This window comes from Tachypleus tridentatus, chromosome 13, assembly GCF_004210375.1.
Source record: "Tachypleus tridentatus isolate NWPU-2018 chromosome 13, ASM421037v1, whole genome shotgun sequence".
Lineage (NCBI taxonomy): Eukaryota > Metazoa > Arthropoda > Merostomata > Xiphosura > Limulidae > Tachypleus > Tachypleus tridentatus.
In genome coordinates, this window is record NC_134837.1 from 110,779,128 (window position 1) to 110,801,877 (window position 22,750).

Sequence of the window (22,750 nt, forward strand, 5' to 3'; positions counted from 1 at the left end):
CCGTGTGCTGAATAAGGTGATCTGTTCAAGTTGAAAACACCAGATTAACGGAAACAACTTAATGACAAGTGAAAAGACAAGTTGATAGTTAAATATCTCTTTAAATTTTTACTAAAATACTAAATTTATCTAAAGCATCATCGTTTGTGACCAAATAAAAGTATTTCTAGTTGCTTTAGCTTATATTGAAATATGAAGCGATTTTATAGGCTTACGACGAGATTCTAATGTTATTGTTTTGGAAATGAATTGATAAAAACTGATCACAATCTGGGGGCAAGAAGATTATCATAAACTTCTTCATGGACTTTAGTGTTTACTTATACAGTTTCTCATACTCTCGCTCTTAATATCGGTGTTTTCTAAATGTCATATTCTTTCCGTCAGTTAATAGCGACTGTTAGTTTTCTAAAGTCCTTGAAGGATTTCAAAAGAGAGTTAAAATAAACCTTAATACATTTTCCACCTATTAATATTAAATACAGATTGTAGATTATGTGTTTGTTTTGTTTATTATTGATGCAGTCATTCTACTCCGCTGAATTTTGTAATCTAGTTACTGAATAAAACTATACCCTTATTTATGTAGTTCTGAATAACTTATAAAGTTAACGTAACTTCATATAATGATCGCCTCGCACGTTAGCTGTCCGTTATTTGTGTTAAATTAATATATTTTGAAGTTTAGCAGACAATTGATAGGGAGAAAGTAATAGAATAAAAAACACAATCATTGAATTAGAATTAGAAAGATATTTAAAATAAACGACATCCGTTGGTAGAGGAAATGAGTAAAATTGAAAAGAATAGCCTGTGACGATCATTTTGGAGGTAGAAACACGATAAACGAAAGTAACAGTGTTATCATAAAGATAAACGACATCTTATGAACATAGAAGTATTATCTTGAAAATGTAGAAATGTTTAAATATAATAAAAGTGTTGTCTTTAATGTGAGGTGTTGAGGTACAAAAAGAAACAGTTGTATTTTAAAGATGAAATCATGCAAAAATAAGAAATATGTGATATGGCATCCCGAACTTTTTGGAAATCTTTGAACAACAGAGTGACCTTATGCATTTTGGAAATGCATTTGAGAGGAAATATATCCTTAAAATGGGAAAACTGTCTAACATAGACACACGGTTGATAGCACGTGAAATAATAATCTTTAACGTTTGTGCACAACACCGGGAAATGTTGTTAACATGTTATTCCAACAGGAAGGTAATCTTTCACATTGGAGTCTTAGTGTTTGAAACACATTTGATGAAACATTTTCTGGTCGTTGGATTGACTATGGATTAGCCGGCACTTGGATTTTCTGGATATTATTCCTATGAATTGTTTTATGGGGCTTCAAAGAACGTGGTTTACTTTAATAACGTTGCAAGTAGGAACAAATTACGTCAACGTGTCCAAGAAGACCCCACAAAACTCTTGGTAAGAGACTGGGGATAGACTGGACATTCTTAGTGTAATTTATGATGCACATGTTGAACTATGGTGATTTTATGTTGTAAAAAACCGAAAACAAACTATTCTTGGTTACGCAACAGACCTTGTGTTCTTAAGTTAAATTGTTAGTTAGATGTGAATTCTGATAATGGGATGTTTAAATCAGCCACGTATAATATATAGCAATAAAACACGTCATAAATAACAATCAGAGATGTAACCAAGACACGTGTTATACATATCAATCGAATAACTGATCCGGACACGTGAGGGATTACGATCAGCCACGTGACTGAGAGACACACCTTATATTACAATCTGGCAAGTGAATGAGACACATACCATAGAATACAATCAGACATATATTTAAGACAATTACCAACTTAGACATCTCATTGACATAAATTATTATAAATTGTAACTTGTTAGCATGTCACACTAACTACCTAACTATGAGGAAAACATGTTAGTCTAATGACTTAAAACATGCATCTCATAAGAATTCCATGAAAGTGAAATAGAGGAATAAGAAACGGATTAAGTGTAGTTTGAAATAGAACTGTAGAAGTTAGAAGTCGTTCTTTTTCTGCTGAATGTTAACTAGATGTATGTGTGTGTGAGTATGTTAAAGACTTTACTTCAGTTAGAAGATGTATGAGATTAATTGTAACAGTACTGGTAAATGTTATAGGTTAAAGTGGTACAGAATTACGTAATCTCCTTTAAGTGCTACAGTTTAGATTTAAAGATACTGCTCTAGGAGGAAGATGATAGTATTAAAGAAACTTTCTTTATGCTTCAGATATGTTATTACAGACACATACTGATTTAGGTAATGTTCTATTGATTTCTACTATGATATTAAAGACACTGCTTAATGAGATTATTTTATTGACTATAATTCGTTATCAAATACGCTGGTTTAGGTTATTACGTTTTATTGGTTATGGAACTTCTTAAAGGTAATGTGTGGCTATTATGTTTGATTGATTGTTGTCCTTTATCAAATATATTTATTTAAGCAGTTATGTTTTAATTATTGTAGTCCGGTATCAGTGATACTGATTTAGCTTATTATGTTTTAATGATTGTGGTGTGTTATTAATGATACTGCTCTATGTGCTTGTGACGTACATAATGTTGATTACGTTATCTTAAGACGATTTGAATATACAAACCAGCAAGTCACGTAAGAAACATAGTCGATTTTAAGTTGTAATGAAATAACGTTAGCAGAAGTACATGTTGACATTGAACGGTGATTGGTAGGTAGTGTGATGTCACCAAATATTGATTTTTTGTGTATAATTGTATGAAACATCCTTTTTGACTCAAAATATTCCTGCACGCAGAGCATAAACATGTGTTCAGGTCAGGAATTTGAAATCTTCAGCATAGGACTGTTTCTTCCTTGTAACTAATGACATTATAAAATAAAGAAATATATGTATCCACTTAGGGAACCAGGATAATGTGTGATGAGACCTTAAACAAGTCAAACCTTCGTCGTAGTAGGTAAATTGCAGCACTTTGAAACAAGTGAGAATTCACAAGCACAAGAATGAGTGGCATTAGACGCCCACATATTCTAGACAACAGTAGTGCACAACAATAAGTATCTCTGTGAGAAAAATCAGTATAAGTTAAATGTAGATAAGTTACTTCCACAAAAGGAAAGGAAGAACGACTGTAAAAAAAATTTATAAATGGTATCTAGCCAGGGAGAAATAACAGGACATGGTGACACTCGACGAAGTATTTATGTATACTTATAACTAGAACGAGTTTTTTTTAATGGTACATAACAGCACTAAAAAAAAAAAAAAGAAATATGAATGAACTTAGGGTACCAGGAATATCCATAAAAAGACTTGCAATAAGTCGTACCCGAGTTGTGGTAAGCAAAGTGCGGCCTTTTTTAATAGGTGAAAAATTCATGATCATCGCTGGAGACTGTGCTGATGACATGTCAGGGATCAAGAGAGTGGATACAAAGAGCAACTTTCAGATCAATGTACTGAAACATTTGAGACACACAGAAAAGAAGCCAACAGTGTATGGGTTTACTAACAAGCAGCTTTCATGTATACTTCTTACTCAACATTTTTACATCTCAAGCATTTAGAGAATGATATGAATATTCATGCTTTTCCATGCAAATTAATATTGATACAGGCCCAAAATCAATGTATTCTGTGAATAGCCACTTCACCTGTACATTTAAATTTTAGCTTATTATATCATTTGTAACAGCTGTGACCGAATCTGCATTGGAGAAACCTGCTAAATGCTCTCTGAACGTACACGAAAACACTTACGTAGCATTTTGATTAAAGATCAGGATAAACTTGTAGCTTGACAATTCAAGATAGCTGAGCACTTTAAAGTACTTGCCTTACGTCATGTTCCCCTCCAACATCAATAAAAGAACCACAATCGAAAAATAAATAATTTTTAAATTGAGTTGTTTAAGTCCTTTGAATGCTTTTCTGTTATTATATCAAAATGCTTCAGTTACTCCTTTCTTTGTTATATAAAGTTGTTGTAGATTTATAATAATTTTAATACTGTTTTTTTAATTACCAGCTTTATGATATTGTTTTTATGGTCTGGTCCGGGGTTGACATTCTCTTATAGAAAGTTTAGTGTCATGGTGTGCTATGTCTTCCTTTTCTGTGACGCTATGACGTATCCTGCATAATCCAGCTGCACCCATTCACACACACTTCCTTCATCCAATTCCTGTTAGGTCTCCCCCATTGAATCTTTCCGTTGGTTTTGCCCTCCAATAATGTTCTTGTATTGCCTGATGTCTGATCACATGACCATAATATCTACACTTCCATTGTTTTAATGTATTAAGTAATGCTCTTCTTGTTTTGATCCTTCGAAGTTCCACGTTTCACCACCATATATAAAAGTATACGGTACATTGCATCTAGATAGTCTCTTCAGCGTGTTAACATTAACCTTTTTTCTGTTTTTACTCTATTGTTTAATTCTCTTGGTTTTATTGTTTCTAGTGTATTGTTTACTTTCAAAATGTTCTGTAATTGTTATGAACCAACAAGCTTGTTTCTGCTTCAAAAAGAGCGTTTGCTCGAAACAGTTCCAAGTAAATAAATTACTACAATAGCTTGGAAAAAGATGGTTTTTCTCTAGAAGTATAATATATTTAATTATTCATAGTGAAGAGTTGCTGCTAGTTTAGGCTGTATGGAGGTATGAGGTTTTGGTTAATTAGATGGCTCATTATTGTGTATGCTAACTTGATACTTTGGTTTCAATCAGTATTTTTAAACTGAATGTATGCAAAGTGTCTGTTGAAACTCTTTTTGTCTTGTCTGGTTTTAGAAAATTTCTAATATAACCAGAAATAGTTTAGACAATTTTTCTCAAAGTCCCGTGACAACTATTAATATTCCTCAGTATAGGTGTATAGCAACTTTGTTCATTGACTTCATTTAGCCAATCAACATCTTAATAACTAATGAGAATTTGTTTTCTTTATCATACTAAACGTTCTCAGAACTTGTTTTGTCAGCAGGTACTTAGTTGCATAATCTAAAGGTAAAATGCTGACGATTTCTCAACTCATTAGTGTACCCTGATACGACATCGATATATTAATTGATCCTTCAGTATTTATTTAACAGTATTCATCCAACTTGCTATTAACGAAAATATCTGTGGAAGTGCCATTTCAGAAAAAAAATTGAAAAAAATCTGCTCCATACCAAGCTATTCTCTATGTAAAGGTTTCTTCAATTTTCTTAATCCGAATTCTATAAAGTGGGTCACAAGTATATTCTCAATGAAAATCAACGCAAAACACATAATTACATCAACGTGAAAGTCGAGAAAAATGTGAAACTTTTGCAGTGAAAATTACCGTACCGATCAAAAGTTTGTAATCATGGCCATCAGAATGAACATGAGAGCAGATGGAGGAAGTAATCCTACAGATAAAGCATGACTGAACGTGGTGTAATACAGACTGAATCGCGTGAGGCTCACAAACGTCTTTGTGATTAAAGATACTGCTTTAGGTGCTTGTGGTACATTCTTAAAGATACTTTTTATATAGTTATAATATATTACGAACAAATGTTTTTGTGGATTGTTGGCTATTACAAATACATTATTTTAATTGTTTATGATATGTAATTAAAGATACTTGTCAATTTGTTTGTAGTACATTATTAGGCAATGTTTTCGGTGGCTGTTGGATATAAATGAAGATATTAATGGAAATGTGTGAGGTACATCATTAAAGCTACTCTTTTAGGTGTTATATGTTCTTAAAGATAATGCTTTAGGTAACTGTTTGATATTAGTGAGATGTCGATTTAAGAGCTTGTAGTACCTTATTAAAGATACTTTTCAGATGCTATTTTATATTAGTAAAGATAATTCTTCAGGAAAACAGTGGAAGTTAATAAAATACACCGAAGAGTAGGCTTTCAACAAATTTATATAAAACAAACTGATAAACTAAAAGACAAATCGACTGAAAGAGAAACGGAGAACAAATGAGCACAAGTTATATGACAAATTAGAAAAACGAATAAAAATAACGATAGTTTGCAAAGATATTGTTATATATTAGCAATATAACAGATGCGCATAATGCTTTATGTGGCAGTAGAATCACTCCCATGTCGAGGCTAAAATAGAATCGGATTTCTGGCTTCTATGCCGAAGAACTTAATGAGCTGTCTAGTTTATGACCATATTATGAGCCAAGATAAATCTATGGGAAACTCGAGGATTCTCTTTGAGATGGATATACAGAACTATTATGTTAATTGGTCAGTTCTCTTCCTCTTTTTTACTTTTTTGGTTTGACAAACTTCATTAACTTTCTCTCCATGAAGATTATTAGGAACGCAATACCTGGAGACCGTTCATGTCGCCCTTGAATTCGTTGAGGTTCGTTTACAGTTAAGTGTATATACAAAGTTGCTTAATATGCCTTTATCTTCTCAGATTTTATTTGATTTTTGTTAATGATATCATAATTTAGATGGTTACTTCCAAAGCTATTCTTCCTACCTACTTCCTCAAATGTGATGCAACATTTCTTTATCTACAGCGCTTGAAGGGTTTATCTTTATGTAAAGTGTGCCATAAAGTTTCTTTCTTCTGGATTCCTTTAAGACTACGAGCTTTCAACAAATCACTAAGAGGAAGGAAACGCTGATAATATGTTTAACTACCAGTCGTAATCTTGAAATCATTACTTTGTCCCAGGCAAACAGGACTCACTAACAAACTAACCATTACCTTAATGTGCAGCATTTTGCCAACTTCGATTTGAATATTCGGAAAATCGACACGAGGTTTTTCAATCTTCTTCAAGACTTTTCGCATTTAAGAAACCATTACATTAAATTTTTCCATAGAAAGTTGTGGATTTTAAAACTCGTGCCGTTTTATTTTAAGATAAGTGTGGTTCTAATATCGGGTTTCCACTGATGACGTCCTTCAAAATCTAGCTTAAAAAAGTTAATTACTGAGATTTGAAGTTTTTTTCTTAGCGAGATCCTATTTCTTGTTTAAAGATAGCTAAGTTAGATATTAGTAAAGACAAGAAATCACATTCATCAACATGCATGCATTAGGAGAACACTTTAGGTGTGTCTGATAAAAAAAAAGTATCATTTGTTAATGTTTTCAAACTTTCATGCAATATGTGTTTTAACTGGACTTATTGTTCATATTCGTGTGGAAATACACAAAATCTATCTAATGTTTGATACGCTTGTTCAGTAAGCCCTTAGTAACTAATACAGAAAACCAATATTCATACGTCCAGAAACATACATTGTTTTTACAAGTTATAACTTCATGTCCACAGAAGAAAGTCACCACCATTTTGTGTTCTTGATTTCAAGGCTCGCTACTCGACAATAACTTCACAAACAGTTAAATGAAACTTTGAGGTTGAACAAAAACGTGCATAGAATTACGAACAAAACTCAAAACTTTCTTCTCGAGAGATAAGCTTGGTGTTGATATTCCTGACTCATTCGTTAGTTAATCCACAGACATTTACGGCGACGTGGGTTGGATGTTTGTCTCGCAATCTGAGGATTGCGGGTTCGAATCCCTGCTATACCAAACCTGCTCGCCCTTTCAACAGTGGGGACATTATTGTGTAGTGGTCAATCCCATTATTCGTTGATAATAGAGTAGCCTTAAGTTCGTGGTGGGTGGTGATAAATAGTGTCTTCCTTCTCGTCTTTCACTGATAAATTAAAGATTGATAATCCTACTGTAGCTTTGGAGAAATTTAATCTGGCTCGAACAAAATAAGACAGAGGTCGAGCATTTCAAAATCGATTATGTTAAAGAAGTTTATGAAGGGGATAGAACGTACATTATAAACAATTACTGGTTGTCGTATCTCTTTTGATAATCAAATTACTATTATGTCTATCGAACTAAGACGTCTAACAGCAAAAAAAAATATATCCCAATTTGCTTCAAATATACCCAAGTTTATTAGCCTATGTCTATGTGTATTTTATCTTTCTAGTTAAACTCGGTATTTTAGTTTTATTTTTCCGTCTTTACTTTATAAAAACTGGTGTATACATTGAGTTCATTCAAAAAATAATAAGGATATAAGCAGTGTAAAAACCCATATAATTCAATATCTGTGTGCTTCTGTTGTTCATGCATTTCATCATTTCTTGGTCAATAAGCACCAAACTTGACTCAGTGCTCAGTGATACAGGATGATAGGACTAAAGGTCATGGAAAAGTTGAATCTCCTCTAATTTTATATCTAATTTTGGAAACTATCAGTTATTTATTCCTCAATGTTAGAGTGAACAATATATTTAATGTTATTAGAATTCTCGTAAACAGAATGGTTTTCTTTTCAGTATTGGTACCATTGTGTATTTTATTACATTTTTAATGTTTATTATGTTTCAAAAAAATAGAAGCAAAATTTCCTACCTTTTTTTTTCAAACGAATTTTTATTTCACCCGTCGAACGAACAGGTACTTCAACTAGTATAGAATATAAGTATAACAAGCACATAATTTTGTGTAAGGAAGAAGAAGATACACTGGATTACTCGAGTGTGGATCATGAATAAATATATTATTAAAAGAAAAATAAATTAATCTCTGTTTATAAATCCAGTTTAGATGCTTGGTATGCCTTAAATCACAATCCCGTGACGTGTGTTTGTTTTCCTAGGAACATGGATAGGAAGTCATGTTACCATATTTTGTGTCAGTTATTTTTGGTGTTCACGAGGCTATTAAAGGAAGAAATACACAACTGAGGCTGTGTGAAGTATTGTGAGAAAAAAAATTTAATTTTTAATTTTTTGCTAACAAAAAGTAAAAAAAAATATATGTAAATGTCTTTTAATTCTAAGGTCTACTCTGTTTCAGTAATGTTTGTTGTATAAAAGACGTAACATAAAAACAATTTTCATCGACATGTGGCATTGACTTTGTTATGTCATTCAATTCAGCTCTAGTTTTACTGTTGATGGTTGTGTTTTTGTTGGTATTATTACGTGTAAGTAGGTTTTTAATGAATTTTTAAATTGCTTTAATTTTTTCATTATTTATAAATTCGTATTATATAATTTCTTTTTTTTGTTAATTGCATAATTATATATCGGATAACAATGTGTGTAACAATGCACATTTTGATGAAACATCTAGAATCCCTGCGTATGTATAACTGACATTATTTATAACTATCGGTCTCTAAAACATTATATGTCATAGGATATATTCTGTCTGAAATCTAACAACTCGCACTGCTTAACTAAACGAGCTTGGAATACATATATATAAAAGATATTACCATGTGCTACTTGAATCTAAAAATAATAATATCAAGCTACATATGCGATGTTTGAATAAGAAAACCCACATGAAAAGTTATTTATCAAAATATCTTTATTTACTTGTTTAAATCTACGTGTAATTGCCAAACAACATGCTGATCGTATGAATAAAAAAAGTTACTGAGCAACATGTAAGTTTGCATAGTTATTTGAATTGACAAGTAGTGCTAATTAGATACCTAACTCTTTAAGTGATCTTATTTATAAATATGTCTCATGTACATTCTTAAATTTACCAGAGATGTTACATAGCAACACGCCCTGTTTCAGTGCTTAAATTTACAAGAATTATTATGTACGTATAGATTTTGTTTAGTGGTTTAAATTTACAAAAATATATTTACGCAGCAGCGTGTTGGTTTCGTTGTTTAGATTTACAAAAACCCCAGTAAATAGCATGCTTTATATAGCTGTTTAAAGCGATACAATAGTACCCATACTTACTTAGTTGCTTAAATCTAAAGGTAGTGTTACCTAACGCCATTGTTAGCTTGTAGTTGTTAAAATCTATAAGTCACCTCCCTAAGAACATAAATTAATTGTTTTGAAAAAAAAATGTTTTAGCTGTATCTAGAATATTATTGTTTGTTTTATTTTTTGTTATGCACAAAGCTACCCAAGGGGCTATCTAGCAGTGTAAGTCCGCAGACATACCAGTGAGGAGCAGAACATTATTGAAGTAGTTACATGTTTAGTGTTGACAGTGGCTATCTATTTTACTCATCTATTCATGCTTATATATTCTATTCATCCAGGGAAAAATAATAATATAACTGTGATTTTCTCTGCATATAATGTTTTTTTTTTTTAAACAGATAACTGTTCATAAATTTTAATTATGACAAATATGTTTTTTAAAATATAATTCTTAATTATTTTAAGGTAGAGTAAAATTTCATTACTTTTAAAATCAGTTTTTATTATACTATTTCCTTGGTAGATAATTGGTTTTCTAAACAAGCATATTAAAATGTTTAACTATCTTTCTCCTTCTTTTGCGCACTTTATTCATTAATTAACGTTACTGATTATTCTACTAATTAATCTTCGCTTCTGTTTTTTTGCAAACTTTGATATATTTACTTCTAAGCTTCATTAGCTAACTTTGTCTGCAAGAGGCACTCTTGATTCCTACTGGTTAGCTAACATTATGTGAGATATCTGACGTTACAGCATTACCAGGGGCTGTCTAAAGTAATTTATTCCTGAGGACATCAGTTTAAAAAACAAACTGTTGAGAGGTTTCACTGTGTTATTAGAAACGCTGTTATTATTATGTGAAGAGTTTTGATTCTTTTTCTGTAATTTGTGGTTATTTTACTAGGACTGGCACAGGTTAAACTACCACGTTTTGACTGAGGTAGTCTGATCGAAATAAACTTTAGAAAATAACAAAGGAAGTTTGAAAAATTAATAAACTCATTCATTTTAAATAAATTGTTTCTAAAAACTTTCAGAATGACTCACTTTTGCATAATCTTAAAATATCATATTTTTCACGATCAAGCTTATAGACGATAGATAAAAAGGCAATTAATATAATAGCACTTACTGCAAACAATTGAACAATTCTTATCTGACTGAGTAGTGGGGTTTGGGATTATTTTGTCTGTTTTAGTACAAAGCTGCCAGATAGGTTATCTGGGCTCTGTTTACTATAAAGAATCAAACTCCGGATTTTAGCGTTTTAATTCCGTAAGCTCACCACTGGCTCACTTTGGGAGACATTGAGAGTCGTCCTTATAGCGCACTCACGGTTCCAAGGTCTCAAAGTACAAACCACATTTTTGCAATGGGATAGTCCAGGTAGGCTAACAATTAGCCACACCCGACCCCAAAAGCGTTGGAACAGTGTAACATGGGAGGTGACGTGAATATACACATACTAAAGAGGAAACGTCTGAACTTGCAGTGGGCTTCTATAGATCTAAATGAACCAGTAGATGATTTTGCAAAGCGTAATTTTTCAAGTATTTCCGTGTCATTTATCTATTGGTTAACACTTTTACTAAACCTGATTGAACAAAAAACAGGCGATAGCCGCATCCTTTAAGAAAGCCGGATCCACGGCTGGCCACAAAACAGATATCGACATGTCAAGTGTACTGAACTTGTATTGATAAAGCAACGTTAATACAAAAAAAAGAAGAAAATTGCTTCAAGTACAAAGTGTGCATGTGTGGTATTTGTGGGAAATGTCTTCGATGTCAGTTTGGATGCAATGATTTAGATACAGAGGTCAAAATGATACGAGAAGTGGGTGATAAACAGCCACAGAGCAAATTTAAGGAAAGAAGGGGAAAAAAGGAAGGATTGATTACGCTATTCCATTGGAAAGTGATAAAGATGAAATGTCTAGCAATACCTTTGAAGATCCCTTGAATATCGCAATACCGAAGAAACGACGCGGTTCATCCAAGAACTCAAGTGTAAGTGCAAGGTGTTGTTGTAATACTTTAATATGGCGCTGGAACGATACCTATTTATTTCGGTAGTTCTTTGGTATCGAGCCCACAGCGGCATGAAACTTTCCAAATGAAGAAGCTCGACGGAAGTTATCAAGTTTCGGTGTTCTTAATAAGAACAATCGCTTGATTGCATTCTGCATGATTGTATTAAGGATTATACGTATCATATTACTCCCAGGAGATCCAGATAGCCTTATGGACTTGCAAGAAGCTCTACCAGAGAATTGTATTCAAAGAAACATTATACTTGCATTGCTATGTTATCCAATGACATTCAAAAGAGTGAAAGAAAGACTGAAGATTGGAGATCAAGATTTTGAACAGCTAGATAGCGCTTTCGTCAATTGAACTATATGTTTCAGTTAGAACCTACAGCACAATCTTTCCAGTATTACGGTAAGTGAGCTGCAATGAAAACAGTAGAGTACCATTGGTCAAGGTGTTGAGAATAATCCCACTGACGCAAAGGTCAAGGTCTTCATATCTACTCTGAAAACAGAGAAAAAAAACATGAACAAATAGCTAAAAACATAACAAACTATGCTTGATTTTAGCCAAGAGGCCGAGAGGGTAAGTCTACAACACAACACCATTCGTACACCTTCCGAGTTTATTGCTGCGTACTGTGGGATCAAAAACTTGCGAGTTACTAAATCTGTAATTTTTTTCGTTAAACCTTGTGGGAATTTTAGTTTAACCTGAAAACGCTAAAATTAAAGTTTTAGCTCATTCTGGAATGATTTTATACATAAAAGACTGCAATACAGTCCCAATTCTGAGTGTCTAGCCCGTGTAAACACTATTAAGCATGACTAAGCAATAATATGTAAACTTTACACCTTATGCGATGCATGGGATAAGCTACTTAGTCCAGGGTTGATACATAGCTATTCCTAATCAGGTACTACTAACCAGGAGGAGGGTAGCCAATCTAAACACCTGTCGCCTACAAGAATATTATTAAGTGGAACTGATTTTCACGATTATAACATCTCACAGCTGAAAGTGCAAAATGTGTTCAACTGATCGAACCTTGGACTTCCCAATTACAAGAAGTAAGCTTAATAGCATGTTGTAATAAGCTGCACGATAAAAATGTATGTAGTCAAACAGTTGAGCATGATATAAGGCAAAATACTACAATACTATTAGAAATCTAAAAACTGAGCTATTTAGTATTATGCTTAATATAATTATTCATTTGACTCTAGTGACTCAGCAGTAAGTATGAAATTTATAAAGTTAAGATCCGGGTTTCGATACCCGTTATGGGCACAGCACAGATAACCAATTGAGCAGCTTTATACTCTACAACAAATAAACTTATTTAAACAGAAACAATTTCAGATTTTTTTTTCAACTACTTATATGTTTGCTTTAGACTGTTTTAATTATTTGTAACTGCTTGATAAAAAGAAAGTCAGCTGTCGGAGGTGTTTTGTTTTCCACAATATTTGTATGAGGTATTTGTTTCAGTTTTTTATACTGATAATTTATGATACGTTTGTAAATCATGTTATTTAACGTGTATGTGAAAACAGATATTTTAGCCGCGGCATAACGGCTCATTGAATGGCTATGAGTTTGTTTGTTATTTTGTTGTTTCTTTCAAGTACAAACGTTTAGCCTCTATTTCCGTCACCTATTGACCAATTTGAACTCTAATTATAGTTTTATGGACTTAGGAAACCAAACCCTTTCAATTCATGTATACATAAGGTCTCATAGATTAAGTTACTCTAATCCCGCTAAAAAAAATCAATTTGAGTGTAGGTTAATAGAGATCCTGATGAATAATAAAACTGAATTGGGAATACGTGCGCCTCACGCTTAGTATCGCCGGTGTACAAAAAATATTGCTAATCAAATAACAAAAAATGTTTCATAGATGAAGTTACTCTAATCTTGCTTACAATAATTTTACGTGCCGCTGTTATTGAGGATTCCCTCTCGATTCTAATACAGTGAAAGTTGTGGAATTCAAATTAGCATAATTACAAATTTTTGAAAAATATTATATGATTTAGAAACCAACGTCACGTAAGTATAAGTGAAAGTGATTTTTCCATCTGAAAATCACTGTGTACGAGATTTCAAGTCAGAACTTATGAAGATGTCGGAAAATTACAAATATGCGAGTTCTGTTGATTTTCGAAATAGAACAAATAAAGCTATTTATGTTTTTAACATTATGTATTTACTTTTCAAGAAACCTAAAGGAAATACAGAATGCAAGGTAACATGTTCGATTTAATCATATTTTGTTGGTTTTCAAAACGTGGGTATATTTAATATTTGCCCGGCATGGCTACGTGGTAAGTCGCTCGACTCGTACTCTGAGGGACAGGGGTTTGAATCCCCGTCACTCAAAACATGTTCGCCCTTTCAGTCGTAGAAGAGTTATAATGTGTCGCTCAATCGAACTATTCGTTGGTAAAAGAGTGGTCTAAGTGTTAGCGATGGGTGGTGATGACTATCTGCTTTCCCTCTAGTTTTACACTGCCTAATTAGGTCCGGCTAGTGCAGATAGTCCTCGTGTAGCTTTGCGTGAGATTTAAAAACAATCAAACAATTTGATATTTACATTATATATTTAAACTTCGTGATAACGTAATGTAACAAACTGAGAAATGCCTCGCACCTATTAACAAATTATATTTATTCATACTGCTTTTTGATCTTCATACATATAGTCCTATCAAGCTTACGATAACACATCATAACGTACTTTAGGTAATTTATTTCTTTATTGACAAATATTTTAAACTATGTTATTTTGTTGTTTCAAATAACACATATATTCAACATCATTAAGGCACAAAATACAAATACATCTTCATACATTTTTATCATCATAATCATCATAAAAAGTGTTTTATAAATAGGTTATTTAAAATTAAATTAAAAGCAAACGTGATTAATATAAAAGTGTAAATAATAGAATAATTAGGTTCAATATGTTATTTTGTTATATTTCTCTGTGACTAAAGTGTAGACTAGGGTAGTGTACGGATTTTGGAGAGCACAGAATAGACTGGGATGGTTCACATAATTTGGAGACTGCTTTTTATACAAAGGCGGTTTAGGGATTTTAGAGATTATAGTATAAACTAGGACGGGTAAAGAGATTTTGGAGACTACGAAGTAGGTTAGAACGAGATAGGGATTTTTGGAGGCTACATTGTAGAATCGGACGCTCTACAGATTTTGGAGACTACAATATAGACTGGAACGGTAAGAAATCTGAAGACTACAGTGTAGACTAGGATGGCACAAGGATCTTGGAAATTAGTGTAGACTATAATAATATAGAGATTTTGAACACTGCAGTGTAGATTAGGAGGAACCAGAAATTATGTAATTACGTTTGTCAAGAGAACAACATTATATACTTGAAAACGTTAATTTCACGTGTCACATGTTTAAAAAAATGAAACAACGAAATGCTTAGTGTGTTTTTTTACAGTATTTCACATAATTAAAGGTAAATTACCTGCTAGCAATATAGCACACTGTATAAAGGTCTAAAAATACAATGGTAACTGTAAAAGTAGAGGTAAACCACCTGTAAATTATTCAGTATAATAGGTTATCCCACAGGGGAACATATTTGATAAAATACTGGTAACTGGGCTGTCAGTATTACCTTACTTTTTACTTTACTTTCTTTATTGTGTAACCATAATTCACAACCCTTTCTTCATCAGTAAGTAAAAAAAATGAGCATGTTACCTTAGCCATTGATTCTTTCTGAAAAGATAAAATTCTGCAAACAATTATTCGTAAGAGAGAGTTAAAGATATATTCAAAATTCCAGGTTTGTGCTGGAAATTATTATCTTTGGTCTAGCTTCATGATACAAAATTATTACGAAATCTATTCTGTCTTTGTCATTTGGTTCAATGAGACCGTATCCTGTAACCACTTCACTGATGTGAAGTCAAACGTCTATGCCATCTGACTCTTTTGTTTGATATATCTCATATTTAAAATTTTTAACAGCTTTAATGGAATAGAAGAATACATTCAACACAGTTGTACACGACAGTTAAATACACCCAATTTGTGACGTCATAAACATAATCTTGAGCTAAATATAAGTATAAACCGTCTCCTTGTGATTTATATTTACTGACGGTTTGTATTCAGGGGCGTAGATTTTTTACACCCGATGGAGGGGATGATTTTTGTAACTACTTATGTGGACTGTTCAGTTTGCAAATTGGTCTTTAATTACGTGAACCTGAAAGCTGTAAACGTGCAGTCACAGAGTAATCTTGTTGCCACGATACTTACATGTATACTTAGGCCTACTGACTGATACTTACGAACTATCGCTTAGATCGAAAAACTTAGAAGCACGCATATATTAAAGATGTACATTTCGGGCACTGGAAAAGCCTACATCTGGGACTAATTATGTAATTCGATTGGTAAAACACGAGAATCACAAGAACAAACACACAATTTGTAGGCCTGTGATGCAATAAAACAATTCAACAGACTAAACTATAGGGGGGATGATTGTATGTGCCATACCCCCTACCTAAAATGAAGAGGGGGACTTATACCCTCCATCCCCCCCAGGATCTACGCCCCTGTTTACATTCCTTTATTAAAATGGCGTGTGTATGTTTTCTTATAGCAAAACCACATCAACAAAACCACTCAGCTATCTGCTGAGTCCACCGAGGGGAATCGAACGCCTGAATTTAGCGTTGTAAGTCCGAAGACATACCGTTGTACCAGCGGGGCGCCCTTGGTTTTGAAAGAATTATAAGCCTTGCTAGCTGTGACGTTGAGAAAAGATAACTTACCCTTATTCTCATGATAAATTTAATATTAAGACATACCGTTGTACCAGCGGGGCGCCCTTCGTTTTGAAAGAATTATAAGCCTTGCTAGCTGTGACGTTGAGAAAAGATAACTTACCCTTATTCTCATGATAAATTTAATATTAAGGTGCAGATAATTTGAAAATGACAAAGAAATTGTTTGACCATTTGTCCAGAAACAAAATCAGCAAAAGTATATTTAACCTATTCGAGAAAAAAATCATAATACTTGATTAACCACACTTTTAACTTTATAATCAAGCCTTTTGATAAAGATGTTAGCTAGAACAGTTGCTGTCCATACGTATTTCCTCAATCTAATTGTAAACTTCTTTACTAAACTGAAATACAGTTTGTATTGTTGTATAATTAATATTTGTTTCATAACTCCTGAAGAAAGTTGTGTTCTTAGATTTATATCTAATAGATACATTAGATGGTACGTGTGTAAATAATGAAACTACATCAAAACTAACTAAAGACTACAAGGATTGAACGTACCTAATAACTTGGTAAAATCTTCTTTATTTTTTATAATTTATTCTACTTGTAGTGTATAAGGTTTAATATGCAAGATAAAAATTTACTCAGGTTGTAATTAAACACTCCTGTATTGAATACAATGTACATGAGAGGTATACATTGTTTATTTATCTTGGGCAACCTATAAATGTAAGGTGTTTTTGTATCACTAGATCTCAAAAAGTTATAAAGAGAATCATTTAATAAATACATTCATTTAAATCTAATAAAAATAGGTTTAGTTTCTTTTTCTCTCTTTTTGTCAGGTTGTTAGTTAAAAGTTTATAATTCTCTTGATCACTCAATATAATTAACTGATTTTACTTAAATAATCACAATAACTCATTACTGTAACAATATTACCTTTGTCAGCTTTTATAATAACAAAATTATTAATTTCCCGTAGTTGTTTAAGGGCTTTTATTTCAACTTTTCTTATTTCTTTGTTTGTTATTGAATTTCGCCCAAAGCTACTCGAGGGCTATCTGCGCAAGCCATCCCTAATTTAGCAGTGTAAGACTAGAGGGAAGGCAGCTAGTCATCACCACCCACCGCCTACTCTTGGGCTACTCTTTTACCAACGAATAGTGGGATTGATCATCACATTATAACTCCCCACGGCTGAAACGGCAAGAATGTTTGGTGCGACGGGGATTCATACCCACAAATTTTATTGTATTAGGCTTAACACATTTAGATTTAGTCACTAATCTTTTTAGTTTCTCAGAAACATCACCAAGAACGTAATATGAATGTATTCGTTTTTCAGTACATGTTGAAAATAAGCATAATCGTTCCTATAATAAAATGATTTTGTACTGTTAACTTCTTTAACCACGCGTTCTGTTTTTTCATCTTTCTTGTTAACAAGATAACTATGTTTTTTGGCAAAACCTTCCAATCCTGATTTTGTATCTAACAAATGTATTCCTTTTACGAAAGCTGAATTCTTTTCTTAATACCTGGTTTTGAATATTCGTTAACTTGGTTGTCGAGAAGTTGTGAACAACTGAAATAGCACTTATATTCTTTCCTTCAAACGCATTCTTAGAGTTATAAATATTCATTCTAAGAATTTTTTTTTTCATGACTTACTATAACTCTGGTATCCAGACATGTTACTTTTTTTTTAATAAGAAAGATCACAAAAGGCTTTTGAACAAATTGTAGAAGAGGTTGTACTATTTTTAAATGCACTGCACCTTAATGTTAAATTTACTTAAGAGAACAAGAAGGACTGTGAGGTATCTTTTCTTAATGTCATGGTTATTAAGGTAAGACTTAAAATGAAAACAAAACACATTGATCTTTACATGAACTGATAGTCACAAATATAAATAAAACAGAAATTATAAAAAAAAAACTTTATAGGCTATTCAATAAACAAACTACAGTTTCAAAGAAGAGCAAGATAAGGAAATACATTATCTGTATTAGATTACACAAATAAATATTTGTAAGAGATGTTTTATATTTACTCAGAAAAGAGAGTTATGTTCAAAGATCAAGGTTTGTGCTGGAAATTATCTTGCATCCATCTCTGTGACACAGTTATTACCAAATCTATCCTGTTTTTGTCATCTGACATGCTCAGTGGGACTGTATCTTTTAACCACTTGACTGACGTAAAATCATACGTTTATATTATTTTACTCTTGTTTGATTAGAATATATCTGATGACTCAGACTTTTAGTCATTTGGCTGTTTTGCCATATGACAATTATCGAGTGAACTGTACACTGCATGTTGTGAAGTCAGATTATGTATTATTGTCCTCTGAGAACGATTTCATAAAGCCATACATCATTTTTATTATGTTTTTGAAGTTATTCCCAGTCTTCTAATTGCCTTATGTGATAAACGTTTGGTGACTAGTAGCCTTAATCGTGTTATTACTGTAATTATAATTTTGTTTTTATAGAGTTTTATCTGCTGAGCTAATGCCTACAGTGACACTAAAAAGATTATTACAGATGATTAACGAGCAATTAAAGAGCTAAAAAATGAGAAACTCCTGTATTAAGTTAAGATTTTCTTGTTGCCATAGGGTTGGTTGCATTTAATTACACTAGTTTTAAGTTTTTAATACGCAATAATTAATGCGATTTAAGTTACTTTTTAAGTATATTATACTTCATTAATTAGAATTGATAACCTAAAGTAAGTAGTTGGTCATTAACAAAACATGAGAGATGCAAAACGTAAATATCCCACGGGATCTTCCTGGGTTTTGAACATAAAATCTGGGTGGTTATAACCACAACATCTCTTGCTTTTCTTGTTACAGCAGAACCAAAGAGCGCTAAGCCTGGTGACGTGCTCAGTGTTGGAACAGTAACGAAGCTTGTGTCTTCGTGGGAAAGAATCGACCTGTTTCCAGGTGTTCCCAAGAAAAACAGATCCTTGTTAAGTGTACTGAGTTCCGCTTCCTTAACAACGTGTCTGTTCAGCTAGAGAGTTATCAAGAATAATTTCATTCACTTTATATGTTTACCGGATTCCTAACACATTTCTAAGTAGTAATGCAAAGCTATAGAGAGCGCTGTTCCATATATAATTTTTTATAAATGAAACTTTCACGTTTAATCACTCTGCCCAATTTTTGAAGTTTTATTTGAAAACTTATTTTGGTAAAAAAAATATTTTAAGTTCCATTAACTTCAGTGGCCTGCTTACTATACATGAGACTGTTTCTAGGAGACAGATAACTAAGTAATTGAATTCGCTAGTGTTTTCCTATTTATAAGTGGTTCCAATTCCACATAGTGAACTTTCAGAAGATTGGTTACATTCATATGCAAAAGAAATAAATGAATTCCACCACAGTAGATTTAAACACTTAGCTGCTAGCATCAGTAATTCTAAAAATAGACTACAGTCTAGGATTCACTGTTCAATATGTTTAGTACGGCTTGGCTTTCAGCGATATGTCTCGTTCATTACATCACAGCAGTTTAAAGCGTTACTAGCGCTAACTCGAAATTACTCAGTTATCTGTTTATTAATATTTATTCCTCACAATAAAGTTCCGAGAAGCGCTGTTTTAAACTGGTTGACATAATCGGAGTATTGATAATGATTTCCGGGAATCCAGCTTGTTGCTTCAGGCCACTGATATTTAGTTACGCTGAATCTTAATTAAGTAAACTGTTTTATGGCGTTCGTTTTATTGACCACAAATTGGGAAGCATTGTCCTTTATTCGACTTAGATGGACAAATTTAAAATGATTATTAAAACAGAATATTAATATTGTATTTAATCCTTCGTCTGCTTACTAAAATAAAATAATATAGCTGTATTTATGATCTATTCATTTAGTGTTTGTTGGTTGTATGTATTAGTTTAATGAAAGCCTTTTTAGATACATTCTTAGTTTTCAATTCAAACAGCTTGGGTTTAGCTATCCTCAATTTTGAGATTATTATGTCTTTCTCTGTCAGATTAAATTTTTTTGAAAACCTAGAATTACGTTATTTTTCCCCAATTACGTTTATTCAAATTTTCTTTAATTACTATTTGCTTTTTTAAAGCATATATTAAAATTTCTCTGCGATTCTTGTTTGTCAAAGATGAAGAAAAACTCTCCATCTTTCTTGAATATTCATAACTTCTTTTTATTTAAATCTATTATGATAAGTAAGAGGTTAATCAAACATTTGTTTTCCTCGAATATTCTGAACAAACGGATACGAAGATATTTAGTCAACATAAACTGTATTACAAATTGTGGTTCTTTTTACTTTATTATTTATCTTTAGCGGTGTTACACCAATGTTGATAAAAGCTAAGCTTTCAACATTTTGTTTTCTTATATTTGACTGATTTGTTACAAAATTAATTATTGCATTATGTGTTAAGATATAGTTAATAATCGAAGAATATAAAATACCACTCATGTTAACTTAATCTCAACACGTTAATTATTTGTGTTATTTCTACAATATTTTTCATTATGAACATACTATTACAATGTCTTGTGCTGTTAAACCAGATCATAGAGAAAATGTCTCTCTAAAAAAGAAATTTTGTATCCTGCTGCGTAACTTGTTTTACTTTAAAACCTTAAGGAAGTTTTAATTTGTTTATCATCTACTGCACCACCCTATATTGTTGACATCGTTTTCGCTCTTATGTATGCCAAGCGCATAATTAAAAAAACTTTTATCTGATTTTAAACAAACTGAGTTTTAGAGAGGAGCCTGGTATGGAGAACTATATTTTAAAGTGGGTAGGTTTGATTTGTTTGGAATTTCGCGCAAAGCTACACGAGGGCTATCTGTGTTAGCCGTCCCTAATTTAGCAGTGTAAGTCTGGAGGGAAGGCAGCTTCCGCCAACTCTTGGGCTACTCTTTTACAAACGAATAGTGGGATTAACCGTCACAATATAACGCCCCCATGGCTGAAAGAGCGAGCATGTTTGGCGCGACGAGGATTCGAACCCGCGACCCTCAGATTACGAGTCGAACGCCTTAATCCACCTGGTCATGCTGGACCAAAGTGGGTAGAATAGTTTGTACATTTGCGATTGTTTATTGCAAAAGTAAAGAAACACTGCAGAGTGAAGGTTTTACTTTTTAATTGCCTTTTAAATTGCATTTAGATTTTTCCAACTTTAATGACAAAGGCGTGTTTAAAAAGAATGATGTCCTTCTTTCTTTTTTGAAGATGTAGTGACACTGCCCTATTCTTTTGGTTAAAAGCTGTTTTAAACTTACTGACAAGAGATTCTAACATTCTAAGGTGAAGTTCCTTCTAAAATTGGAGAATGTTATCTATTTATCTGGTGATAAAAAAAGGATCTTACTCTGACGAACTCAATTTCTAGTACGTCTAACAAAGTTCCCGAAGAGTGTTAATTTCTTGGTTTTAACATTTACTTGCAACAACTGTTTCTGTGTCAAATCTGTAAAAATTAATGTATAATTTTAAACAGGTTAAACCCATAGTTATTGGTTTTTGTTTTTGCGATTTTACAAGATTTTAAATCTAGAAAAAGTGAGAAAAATTTAATCTGAGGACTAAATTGAGGACATTAAAGGTTAATGGATTGAGATTTTACATAATGAGAATATCACCACAAAACCAAATATATTCTAGTTAATATAATGTAGATAAATTTATAGAAATTATGAATGGTTTTACGGTAACAAGAGAAACCAAACTTTGGAGACGTCATAACAGAAGAAGAGTACCACAAGAACAGACCAATTGGTTGAAAGTTTGAGGTTTTATAGGAACTTCCTATGCAGGGATGTTCAGTTAGACCAACTCCTTTTAGCGTAGACACTTAAAACAACCACTGACGAGATTTTCTACCCCATTTTTGAAAGATTTCGTGCAGAATGAATACATTGTTAAGGATACTTAGGAAGTAGAGACAGTTTAATGATGGTGCTCGTTGTGTTTGCTTTTATATCGAGTTATAGTTTATAATTATATCTATAAACGAAACCATTAATTCTTATTCTAGCTTTGTATTTGCATGTAATGAATTTGCATAGGTTATTACAACAACGTTTTAAAAACACTTTTACATTTTGCGACGACAGAATCACATTTTATGTTCAACGGTATCACAGCT

The 22,750-nt window shown here is 32.5% G+C and overlaps 1 long non-coding RNA gene across 1 annotated transcript in view; it reads left to right on the plus strand.

The window, feature by feature from the left end:
* Window positions 1-20,449, plus strand: part of LOC143239834 (uncharacterized) — a 69,883-nt gene extending 49,434 nt beyond the window's left edge. The window contains exon 3 of the long non-coding RNA XR_013021400.1: window positions 19,455-20,449. This is a non-coding gene — a long non-coding RNA (uncharacterized LOC143239834). The remainder of the gene's footprint in view (window positions 1-19,454) is intronic.
* The last annotated feature ends 2,301 nt before the right edge of the window (window positions 20,450-22,750 follow it).